The sequence below is a fragment of the Aythya marila genome, assembly GCF_965140915.1.
Source record: "Aythya marila genome assembly, chromosome: 30".
Lineage (NCBI taxonomy): Eukaryota > Metazoa > Chordata > Aves > Anseriformes > Anatidae > Aythya > Aythya marila.
In genome coordinates, this window is record NC_139071.1 from 453,013 (window position 1) to 465,053 (window position 12,041).

The following is a 12,041-nucleotide window of genomic DNA, read 5'->3' on the forward strand; positions in this document are numbered from 1 at the left end:
TCATCGCTTCTGCCTGTCCCAGTTGTAGTTGTCTCAGGTTGTCTCCAACAAGCCTTGAAAAAAGCTTGGATAGAATAGAGGGGTCAACTGAATTAGAGGGGAAGGAGAACGGCCAGGAGTTGGTCAGGGGACAGGCAGGCTCACTTGTTGAGGGATGCCTGAGGAGCAGAGCAGGGCGGCGTGCCCACACCAGATCCCTAAACCCCTTCCTCCAGGCATTCTGCAGCGCCTCTTGTTCTGCCCCTGATATCCTATCCTCTTGTCAGAGTGCAGATGCATCAAGTTCCCCTTATAGTAGTGATGCCATTTGTGTTGCTAAATTTAAGATTGTGTCAGTGTTTCTATTCTAAAGCTCTGTTTTCAGGGGGAAGGTGTATAAATCACCCACTTAATGAAATAGTAATAATAACCTGAAGGATTGGTTCCAGACTTACCTTCCGTTCAGTGCTTAAACATTTTTCTGTTGTCTTCAGCTACACTACCCTGCTCTCCAGTTATTTGTAAAGGCGATGTATGAGCCAAAGCTTTCTCTGATTAAAGTGGAGCTTGAATTTCACCTGCTGTGTTCCAGCATTCCCATCTATCTACTTTAAATTTTATTTCTTGTCTTTCTTTCTGTGGTAGATGGTGACAGATAAAGAAAGGAATTAGTGTGCTGGAGAAATGTTAACTCCAAGTCATTTTGTCATGGCGTAATTCCTGTGTAGAATCAGGTGGGGGAACAGAGAATGCTTTCATGCCGAAATGGGTTGTTTGAGAAGTGTGAATCTGTCATGCAAAGAGTTGTGTGAAAAGTGTGAAGAATGCATCAAGGTAGTCCCAGCACAGATGTTTGCTAGTATATATTCACATACACGGTGTATTTCACCTCATTATGTATCACTTAATGGTAAGCTTCAACTATATCAATGCTAATTGAAGCACTTGATTTATTTTTTTCTTTTTTGAGAAGAGGCAGCTGCAGGGTCAGAACTTACAACTTGTTTTTCAGCCCCTAAACCTAATAAAAGGCAGAAGGCATCTGTGTCTCTTTGCTGTTGACATAGCCCTGGCAGGGAAGTGTAATCCTGGGAGGAAGTAAGTGCTGTAACCCAAATGACTCTTACCTTTGGTCTGGATCTTTTTTGTTTTCGTTTTTTTTTTTTTTCTTTAATTACGTGTTTTGGTAGTGCATCTTAAAGGGTAGCATATCTTAAAGATTTGGAGAGGTCAGAGAAATAAGTGGCAGTGATGATTGATGCTCCTGGGTCCATGGCGAGTGAGAGGGGTGCTTCAGCTGATGCTGTGCTTGCGGCTTGCTAACTGAGGCTGAAGTTTCGAATAGGTAGAATGGTTAGTTTGGGGTTTGGATTCTGTTTCCAGCTTATGTCGATACCGATCTAATAATAACATGCTGTCCTTCTCCTGGTTTCTTTCGCCTGAGGATTCCAGTTCCTTAGGAACAGCAGTTGCCCTGGGAGATGAGGTGAGTGAGTGGTGCTGCCATACTGTTCAGGAGCTCGTAGCATGGCACTGAAGCGACTGTACTTGAGAAGAGCCCAGAGTCCTGCTCTTCGATCACCACCTGTGCCTGAGTGAGCTGTTATCACGGCTTCCTCTTCCTGGGGCCAGATATGACCGAATGGCTGCATTTGCTGGTAGCTTTTCCACGTGCCTGTTGCAGTTTTTTTGAAGTGTACATTTCTGGAAGCTAATGTGAGTGAAATAGGCTCTTTTAGAGCGATACGCTTATTTTGATGCTCTGTATTTTTGGTAGCCTACCATAGTTTCTTTCTTGCAGAGGTGCTGACAGCCCTGGATATCTGGGTGCCCTGTGTTGGGTGCCACTGGTTTTGATGGACCTCACGGGTGGGTGCAGCACCTCCAGCTGGCAGAGCCGTGTCTGCACTGTTGCTGGAGGTCGGGCTGTGGGAGGAAGTTTAGAGCTGCTCTAATTTGTAGGTTCCTTTCCTCTCTGCAATGGAGTACAAAGAGTTGGTGTTTGGATAGTCTCTGTCCCCAGCAAGCAGCTAGTTTTGCCTGGTTTACATCAGTGTAGATGTTCATTTGAGCTGATCCTTTCCAGTACTTCAGATAAGGTAGAAAGGGTGTTTGCAATGATTTTTTTTTTTTTTTTTATCAACAACTGAAGGCTAGCTCTCTGGCTTACCTGTGGGTTGTGAATTAGAGGTAAGTAATGCCACTCTGTACCTTCTGGTATCAAAGAAGTTTTGCTTTGTATCTCTGCTGAGGTACCCCAGCTCTGAGGACCAAGCACGGTGACTATGGACAACAAGCAGCAGAGACTTGCTACCACTCTTACGTTCAGCAGTCATAAGGCATTCAAAATACTTTTGACTTGTTTAACAAGCAAAAGTGCTGGCAAAAGAGATGTTGCTGCTCAGCGTTGTTCCATAACGTAGCAATGGATTATTACAACATCCAAACAGTGTTGTGTTCCACGCCTGCTTTGGCACCATTGTAGAGACTTGGCCAATTCAAGCTCCTGGCGGTCTTGTAATGTGGATCATCAGCTCCTAGATCCACTGATAGTCCAGTGTGTGTCCTGATGTTTACTGGGATGTCCTTTCTTTCCGGATACTTTGGGGTCATGCAGGGACGAGCTGCCTGGCAGCATTAAAGTGCAGATACCTAAATCAATTGCGTACCTCCCAACAACTCCCAACATTATTCTGCTAAATTTAGCCCAAGTAGAGCTGTGGCAAAACAGATCTCTGGGGACTTCAGCAAGTATCCAGGTAGACAATATGCAGTCTCCCCAAGCAGTAGAGGAGGGAGGTAGCCTCATAGAAGCTCTCATCTGCTGCCCAACTGGTTTTATTCAACCGAAATTCAACACACAAGCAGAACAATGTACATGTCTGTTCCCAGTGCCAGCTGTCCAACAGCTTGGTTTCATGCGAGAGGTTGTACTGATCACTCGGACTCGATGTCATGTCTTCCTTCTGAATCATATCACAGGAGTTTTGCAGCTTGGACCCTCCCGTCCAAAAAGCAGGTGTGGAGCCATGCTGCTGTCAGACCTGGGCGATCTCAATGGGCTGCTAGCGTGCAAGGCTCTCCGTGTGTTTTGACTTGGGCACTTCAGCTTTTTGTCTGTCTTCTTACTGTTTGGATTGTTATTGTCCCTTTGTAAAAAGGGGAACTATGGCTGCTGTTTAGAAAGGAAGCAGGAGTCAGAGTACCAGGGCTTGTTGGCTGCGTGGGTACAGCTGCGCGTGGCCTCCTGGTGGCATGAGCAGTGGCTGCAACACAGCACTTCTCTAGGGGAAATCTAGGGGCAATCCTGGACATGTGGATAGACTGGGTGAAGAACTCAGTAAGAGCAGCCCTGCAGAGAAGGACTTGGGGGTTCTGATGGATGAAAAGCTCCATATGAGCTGGCCATGCATGCTTGCAGCCCAGAAGGCCAACTGCATCCTGGGCTGCATCAAGAGAGGGGTGGCCAGCAGGGGAAGGAGTTGATTGTCCCCCTCTACTCTGCTCTTGGAGGCCTCATTTGGAGTGCTGTACCCAGGTCTGGAGCCCCCAGCACAAGAAGGATGTGGGGCTATTAGAGCGGGCCCAGAGGAGGGCCACAAAAATGATCTGGGGGTGGAGCACCTCTCCTGTAAAGAAAGGCTGAGAGAGCTGGGGGTGTTCAGCTTCCGGAAGAGAAGGCTCTGGGGGACCTCATTGCAACCTTTCAGTACTTAAAGGAGGCTCATCAAAACGATGGAGAGCAACTCTTTGCTCTCAGTCAGATATTGACAGGACAAGGGGGAATAGTTTTGAACTAAATGAGGGGAGATTTAGATCAGAGGTTCCGAGGAAACTCTTCACTCAGAGGTGGTGAGGCGCTGGAACAGGTTGCCCAGAGAGGTTGTGGGTGCCCCATCCCTGGAGGTGTTCAAGGACAGGTTAGATGAGGCCCTGGGCAACCTGATCTAGAGGGTGGCATCTCTGCCCATGGCAAGGGGGCTGGAATAAGATAATCTTTGAGGTCCTTTCCAACACGAGCCATTCTGTGATTCTATGAAATCCATCTCCTAGTGTGGGAGGAGGTGGGGGAAAGCTTTGAGATCATCTATTAGGGTAGCAGCAAGAGGAAGGGCTGATAATTCCAAGCCCATGTCTGTCAGTGCTGGGATTCCCTTGCATGTGTGTTGTCAATGGGGCGCATGCAGATTTATGGTCGTCTATAAAGCCCAGTTTCATTATGTATTGCGAGCACAAGCTGTCTTTGTGTAGTGCAGACTGAGTCACTGCTGCCTCCCAGTGAATTTCTGTGATGATTATTGAGTGTAGGCAGATGCAGCCTACTCTTTATGCCAGCTCTCTTATATATTTTTTTAATGAAGTTATAAAATTCTTATATTGCTTTGACATCCTTTTCTTTGAGAAACTAATTTCTTCTGAGCTGAGTTTAGACACAAGAACTGCTTTATTATGGAAGGTGTTCCCTGTATCTCAGAGACTGACCTCTTTGGGGAAGCTTCAGGTATGCCGCCTATTAGAAAATAGGATCCTGCCCTGTCTCTTTCCCCATGGCCAAACCAAGACAAGCAGGTGCTTCGGAGCCCACTCCTCCTGTCGTGGCTTCTCACTAGGAAAGAAAGGAAGGAAGCAGAATGAAGATCTAGAACATGGGGAAAATGCAGAGGGGTGGTCTAGATCCTGTGCCTGCAGCTGGGTGAGGTTGTTCAAACCGTAAAGCTTCTTTCCACCTTTAAAATTACAGAAGCCCAAAAGCTGAGTGTCTGCTCCGAGCTGTGTTGTTCCCCCGTGTCAGGTTTGGACCCGGGACTGAGATGGTCTGGGCTCCTTTGAGCAGGGGCACGGGGCTGACAGTAGCAGGCTCTCTGGGCGTATGTGAAGCCCTGGGCATTGGGCACCTTTTGGAGGTAGCCTCCCCAGCACGTAGCTCCCTGAATCTGGGAAAGTGGCAGATATATCAGCTTTCAGCCGCAATGTTTGTGCGGGCTTTTAGCAGCCTGAGCAGTCTGGCTTTGCTCTGCTGGTAGAGTGAAAGCAACTCCGCACTCTCGCCTGATGCTGTGCTCATATTGGTACAAATGGGCTTCATCTGATACAGCTGCTGCTTGTGGTAGGAGCTCTTCTTAGAGCTGCTCCGAAAATGAAACCTCTGACCTATCGCTGACTCTGTGTTCAGGGTTGTGCCAACATAATTGTAAGAACAAATGAACTGTTGGGTCAGCAGCAGAACTGGTCAGCCTGGCTCCTTAACGATCGGTGTTGTGCGGAGGGATTCTGTGCTAGGGATTGATCTCATGAGTCTGTCTGGCCACTAGTGGGAGCATTAATAGGCTCTCTCTAGCTGGTCAACTGTCAGAAGGCTTTTTTTGAGGTTTTAACTGTTCTGTCAGAGTACCTTCACTGGATCCAGTGTGTTCAAATGTGAGTCGGACAAATATGATACAAACGCAAATACTGTTGGCATAATTGTGTAAGCTTTAACTACCCTCCCTCCCTCAAAAGCATTCTGATAACAGCAAGTTATGATCGAGTTGATCTTGGCAAGCCTTATGGCTTGTGGCTGGGAGGTGTTGCAAAGCCTTTCGGCTTGGCCCAGCAAAGAACAACATCTCACAACCCTACTAGTTGTGGACAGAGAGCTCAAACCTGGGAATCTTTAAGATTCATCCTGCTGGAACTGCAGGGCACAGCCCTGCGGCTCCTGTTGAAGTGAGCAGGGTACCTGGCTCTGCTGAAGGTGAAAATGCTGTTCTGCTGTTTTGCTGTTCTTTGTTTTTTTGTTTTCTTTTGTTTGGTGCTTTTGTGTGTGTGTGGTGTTTGTTTTTTTGTTTTTTTTTTTTTTTTAATTGACTGAGCTTATTTTTCTTGGCTCCAGTTTCATGTGCTTTTGAGGACACGGCTTTTGAGTTTTGTGGCTGCCTGGGAAATGCCCATTGCTGCTATTGATGTGATACTTGCTTCATTACTTATGTAGAAAAATAGGATAACATGAGGCTTCTTCTGAACTCACTTTGAAGAATGATTACTGCCTGCTTTTATTTTATTTTCTCCATCAAACATATCCTTAATTTAAAATATAACCTCAAAGTTACATGTGAGATTCTCACTTTAACGACAGGCACAAAGCTGTAGACTGGACAGTTACCAAATTCTAAATATATTTTTGGGGAGCGGTTCAGGAGGAGAAGCTCTGCTAGAAAAGCATCTCCTCCGTCTGCCTGCTTTAGGAAGCCGTGGTCATCCTCATGGGGAAGGGGATCGGCTGTACGATGAGAAGGGATTTGCAGCTTCCACTCTCGAGTTGCGTGCTTGTGTCCCATCAGATTGGTTTCCTGCTTAGAAGAGGAGCCTTTGCTCTAGGCCTGGCATCTGCCAGGGTTATGAACTTCCCAGAATTTAAACCTATTTAAACTCCCATGCCCTTGGTAGGCCACGGTCTGTTGCTCTTACTTTCTATAATAATTTTGGGTCTGGATCCCATAGTCTAGTAAAACACAGTGATTTTGGGGAGGGAGCACTTTGCAACAACTCCTCGAGGAATTGTATGGTGGTATGCTGCAGAAAGAAACCCCACAGCAGCGTTGGTGGCTAAAAATAACCCAGGAAAATCATGGAATAGGGTTATGAAAGCCTCCTCTCTGACTGAGGTGGGGCAGGGAGTTTGGTTTGATGTCAGACCCAACATGCCAGCAGTGGGTTTGCCTCGTGAATGCGGGTCGCTGGGGCCTGCCTGCTGGAAGTGGCGATGTGTGATTTTGTCAAGAGTGGGGGCGCTTCAGTGGCCTGCTGAAGGAGATCCCAGCTCTTAGGGGTCTTATAAAAAGGATGAAGGAGGACTCTTTACTCAGGTAGATACTGATGGGATAAGGGGGAAGGGTTTTGGATTAAAAGGGGGGAGTTTAGGGGTTAGGAGGAAATTTGTCATTCAGAGGTGGTGAGGTGCTGGAAGAAATGGTGGATGCCCCATCCCTGGAGGCGTTCAAGGCCAGGTTAGATGAGGCCTTGGGCAACCTGATCTAGAGGGTGACATCCCTGTCTATGGCAGGGGGGCTGAAACTGTGTGATGCATGAGGCCCCTTCCAACCCGAGCCATTCTATGAGGAACAGCTGAGGGAACTGGGGTTGTTTAGTCTGGAGAAGAGGAGGCTCAGGGGAGACCTCATTGCTCTCTACCACTACCCGAAAGGAAGGTGTGGGGAGCTGGGGTTCAGCCTCTTCTTGCAGGTAAACATCAATAGGACGTGAGGGAAGGGCCTCGAGTTGTGCCAGGGGAGGTTTAGGTTAGAAATCAGGAGATGTTTCTGCTCAGAAAGAGCAGTCAGGAGTTGGAACGGGCTGCCCAGGGAGGCAGTGGTGTCACCGTCCCTGGGGGTGTTCATGGAAAAGTTGGAGGTGGTGCTTGGGGATGTGGTTTAGTGGGTGATGTTGGTAGCAGCAGGGTTATGGTTGGACCAGATGATCTTAAAGATGATCTTGATTTCCAATGTTAATGATTCAATAATTCTTCAGCTGTGATGAGCTCATGGCTGTTTCCCTCCCCTTAAAGCCCCTTTCCAGCTTTATGGCTCAAGAGAAATGCGATTGTGGAACTTGTGGTAAGGTGAAGGGGCCGGGAAGGCAGCGTGCTTAGTTTTAGGCAGGATTTCCATGAATATTGCATTTCAGAGAAGCAGGTGAACTCTGCATTGCAGTGCTCCATTGATTAAGGCTGAGCAATATGGCTTTGTTCACTTCAGCTCAAATTCAGGGCAAAATACAATTTGGGAGATCTTTGCTTGAACCTAAGGGGCCGTTTGTTTATGACTTCCTGTTTAAGACTGAGGTTTTTTACAAGTAGTCATCTGGGTCTGTCTTTGAACTTCCTCACAGTGGCCTTTTAACTTTTTTTTTCACTCATTTTTTATGCTTTCAATTTTTTTGGATATTCGGGGGGGGGGGAAGAACTGAAATATTTACAGTAAGCTGCTTCTGCCTACAGATTTATTAGGTTTTGAATTAGCTGTACATGATAGCATATTATTTTTCCCTATAAAAATCTGCTTTTTCTTGTTAATGGCAGCTTCCTGCTTTATAAATACTTGGGAAACCGATGATGTTCGCCTTCGTGAGGAGACAGGGAGAGATGGGTGTCTTTTTGGTGTTATTTTTTGAAACTCTGAGGAGAGAAAAAAGCAGCCATCTGTCAGAGTATTTCACAGGTTCTGCAGAGCCTGGAGTGGCCCCTCTTTTCTGGAGAGCTGCCTGTGGCAAAGCGGGATAAAGGGACCCTGTCTGTGACCAAGGCTTCTTCATAGCTGACAGTAAATGAAATGTGTTTGGGTCTGCAGCTGGAAGGGGAAATTCTTTAATCTGATAATGATGTTTCTGGTATGACTTAAATTGCTTCTGTTGTGAAAAAGGAAAGTGCAGGTGGCACCTAAATTGCAGATGTGCTGGGACAGGTGAATGCGCTAAGTCAGCGCAAAGGGGCGTTTTACTGCGCGGTTACCAGTGCGGGAAGGAAGGTGGAGTTTGGAGACAAGGTAGGGGCTTCTTGAGCTCTTTCACCCTAAAAGGGTGGCGGTGGTGGTGATGCTGCACAGTGTGTCACAAAAAAGTGCGTCAAACATGGGACAGTTGGCTAGTGATGGATGGTACGTAGGATGAGTGGAAGCATCTGAACGCAAGGCGGCTGAATTTAGGAGACTGGCTGCCTAGAGAAAAGCCTCCAGCATCTACCTGCACCCCACAGAGAGCGCCGGACCGCATAAAGCTGAGCATCGCTGGTGTCCGCCAGGCACGCCTCAGTCCTGTCCTCGCCGCGGGCTTTCCAGCGTGAAGGCTTTTTCTCTTTTTCTTGGGTACGTGCATCGTTGCAGGGCTGCGATCCAGAAGGGGTAGCCCTGCTTGCTGTTGCCATGTGAATAATAGTTTGGGATTCCTAATTGAAAGGGTGAGCAAATAAACATCTGCTGGGATCAGCGTATTGAGCTAGGGGGCTGCAGCGCCCGCCAGCCCCCGGCTTGTTGCCACGCAGGCTTTAGTTCATGCCACCTCTCTGCTTTTCTCTCCCTCCGTTCCTCTGGCATCAGCACATGTTCTATTTTTAAACCGTGCTCTGCTCTGTATTGCGGCATTTCTCTTCCTGAATTATTTATCAGTGTTTGGAGCTGAATGGAGTGTGCTACGTCTTTTCCACTGCTCATGATTGCCCACGTGTCTGTCTTGGGCCATTGACAGATCTGGTTCATGTCAAATCACACTGGCCTCGGCTTGGAGGGGCTGTGCGGGGTAGTGGGGCTTGGCTGCAGTCCGTGTGCTAGCGCAGGATCGTTCAGAGCTGTGTGCTTAATGCTCTCCTCGCTGGGGTAGACAGGGAGGGGATGGTTGCCATGATAACACATCCTCAGCTGAGCCGGATTTGAATGGAAGGTCCCTTTTTTAAGAACATAAAAAATAAAATCATATAACAATTTTCCTTTTTAATGCCTGGAGACTGGCTTCAGCCTGGGAAGAAAACTCCTCTGGGCACACAAGGGCAGAGGAGAAAACAGCATCAGAGACTGGGCATGGCTGAGGCTGGCTTAAAGCTGCTTGGTGGTGGGGTGGATTTTTTATTATTACTTTTTTTCTTAGGGAAAATTGTGTTTTTTGTTTTTTAATTTAAGACTTCTGTTTTCTCTGCCATGCATGGTACAGGGACCCTTTTCCAGCAGAGATGGCAGTACTGACTTTAAGAGGAGCTGGAGGGCAGGATGTTTCATCTCGGAAGGATTTTTCCAGCTACTCACTAAACTGAACTCTTCCCTTCCTCTGACTTTCCTTGAGGTTCTCTCAGCATTGGTATTTTCTCCTGCTATCATTTTTCTCCCCCTTCCTCCATCTCTGATACCCCTTTGACTTTTTGTCCATCAGAGCCGATGGGTTTAGCTGCTTTCCATACCTGCTGCTTCTGAACTTTCTTCCAAATGGAGCTGGGGAGGAGGAGGATGCCCTCCTTGAACACAGGCGACAGGAGGGAAGGATCTTGTTGGAGGAAAGAGCCACACTGCTGCTGCCTTCCTGGCCTCCCTCCCTGCCTCCAGAGCCCTGGACCTTGGACCTCACATGTCTGGAGCACGTTTCTAGAAGCAGTTAGGCAGGGGACGATCTACTATCTACATACAGTCTATTTTCTGAATTCTTCTCCTAGGCCAAGAAAGCCTCTCCAAATGTTCCTTATTGTTTATTGTACCTTCAGGAGCTCCACCCTGTCCTTGCACTGCTTTAGGGTCCTGGGTGTGTAAGAGTGGTGTGTGCCTTTACTCTGCCTGCTGGTGTTTGTGCAGCACCTGGAGGGAAGTGGGTTTCCAGCAGTGGGGTGAGCTGACGATAGGGCAGGCCTTACCTCTTGGATCCTTATTCGTTGGCCCCAATTTGGATTTGTTTCCCATTTGGTACAGAAGCCATTCGAAGTTCCTAAAAGCCTGGGTTTCCTTGCCCCTCTCAGAAGTGTCAACCGCTCATGATTCTGACTTGAGGGGAATTTGGAGGGTGGCCTCTCCTCTGCTCTGCAGGGCATTCTTTATTTTTTTTCACTCTGCCACTCACTCCCTTATTGTGGTCTCTTCTGTAGAAACCTTGGGCCCTATAAGAAATATGTGCTGGTTGTCGGACTTCAGTTAGGAATTCTGGCTGTTCTGTTTCCCTTCTGTTCATGAGCCCCCTGAAAAAGGCTAAGAGCAGCACATCCATCCTTCAGTCCCAGCTGCAGGGATTCTGCTGGCCTCCACTTTCAATTTTTCTGTGGCTCTGCTTCTGGCTGCCCATGGAGCTATTTTCTTGGGGCGTGTTAGAGGAGGTAGCTGCTATCAGCAATGCGCTGCAGTTCTCATCCTTCCCACTTCCTGGCTCCAAACACCAAGAAATCTTTTTTGCTGCATGCATGCTCCTGCATTTAAAAAAAAAGAAAAAAAAAAGAAAAGAAAAAGGCAACCCTGTGGCCTGGAGGACTCATGGAAGATTTTTTTTTTTCCTTGTCACGTGCAGTTGTTGGTGGTGTCTGCCTGCTCGAGCTGGTCCCCTAGCTCAGATGCTTGGTGTGTACCCGGCAGCACTTGGTTCATGTTAGGCACCCAGGTCTGGAAACCTCTCCTCTTGCAGCCTGCTGCAGCGACCGAGGTCAGTTCCAACCCGAAGAGCAGTCCGTGATGCAGCCCTCCAGCCTCCCAAGCACTGCCTTCCTCCCCCACCGCCACGCAGCGCTGCTCCCCCTCTCCGGGAAGGGGTGTTCTGGTCCAGGTGGGTACACGATGCGCCCAGGCCATCGGCGATGCTCTTCTCCCCTTGCAGCTGCTGTCAGTTCCCGATGCTGCCTGGAGCATGTCTGTCACAGGGGGGAGCCCTGTCCAGGGCCGCTGCTGTGGGTTTGCAGCGATGCCATCCCACCGGTTCCGTGTCACAAGTCTGGAGGTGTTTTTTCTCCCCTCCCTACCTCGTGATGAGATTATATCCGCTACCTAATTGACGAGTCTTCTCTCAGCAGAAGCTGGCCTGGGAAAAGTGGAGCGTAGGCTCACTTGGTACATGTCTGCCAGAGAGGGAGGTAACGTGTCGAGCTGTTGTTCTGTGCTCGTGTTGCTGGCGTTTGCTCCGCGACGTTACCGCGTTCGGCATAAGCAGCTTCCCTGCAAGCTGCGAGCACAGGCAACACCCAGAGCTGCGGCATCTTTTCTGTGCCCCGCTTTCCCTGACCTAGTTTTGCTGCATGCACACACGGTACCTGAGCAAACGACTCTCAGGTGCGGAAGGCAGAAGGCAGCAAAGTCTCGGTAGGGCTTTATCCAGTCTGCGGCAGCCGAGGCTGCTGGTGAGGCTGACTCACACTTCCTTCTCCTCATCCTCCCACCCAGGATATGCTGTCTCCCCATCTGAGGAGAGAGATACAGCTTAGGAAATCCTCTCACATGCTTGCTTCTTGAAGGCAAAATGCTGCCAACCCACATTAATAACGGGCTGTGATTTCTGGAAGGGCTGGCTGAGCCCCCAGGAGGCTGTGTCTGCTGTCTGGGGCAGGTGCTTGTGTCCTAGAGCTGGAAGGCTTTTCT

The 12,041-nt window shown here is 48.5% G+C and overlaps 1 protein-coding gene across 4 annotated transcripts in view; it reads left to right on the plus strand.

Annotated features, from left to right (window-relative positions):
- Positions 1–12,041, plus strand: part of R3HDM2 (R3H domain containing 2) — a 56,731-nt gene that overhangs the window by 4,508 nt on the left and 40,182 nt on the right. The window contains exon 1 of one of the 4 annotated variants that reach the window (XM_082781370.1): positions 11,216–11,235. The exons of the other annotated variants lie outside the window; for them this stretch is intronic. The gene's annotated coding sequence lies outside the window, so the exon portion shown is untranslated. Of the gene's footprint in view, positions 1–11,215; positions 11,236–12,041 lie in introns of those variants that run through there. 4 annotated transcript variants of the gene reach the window in all.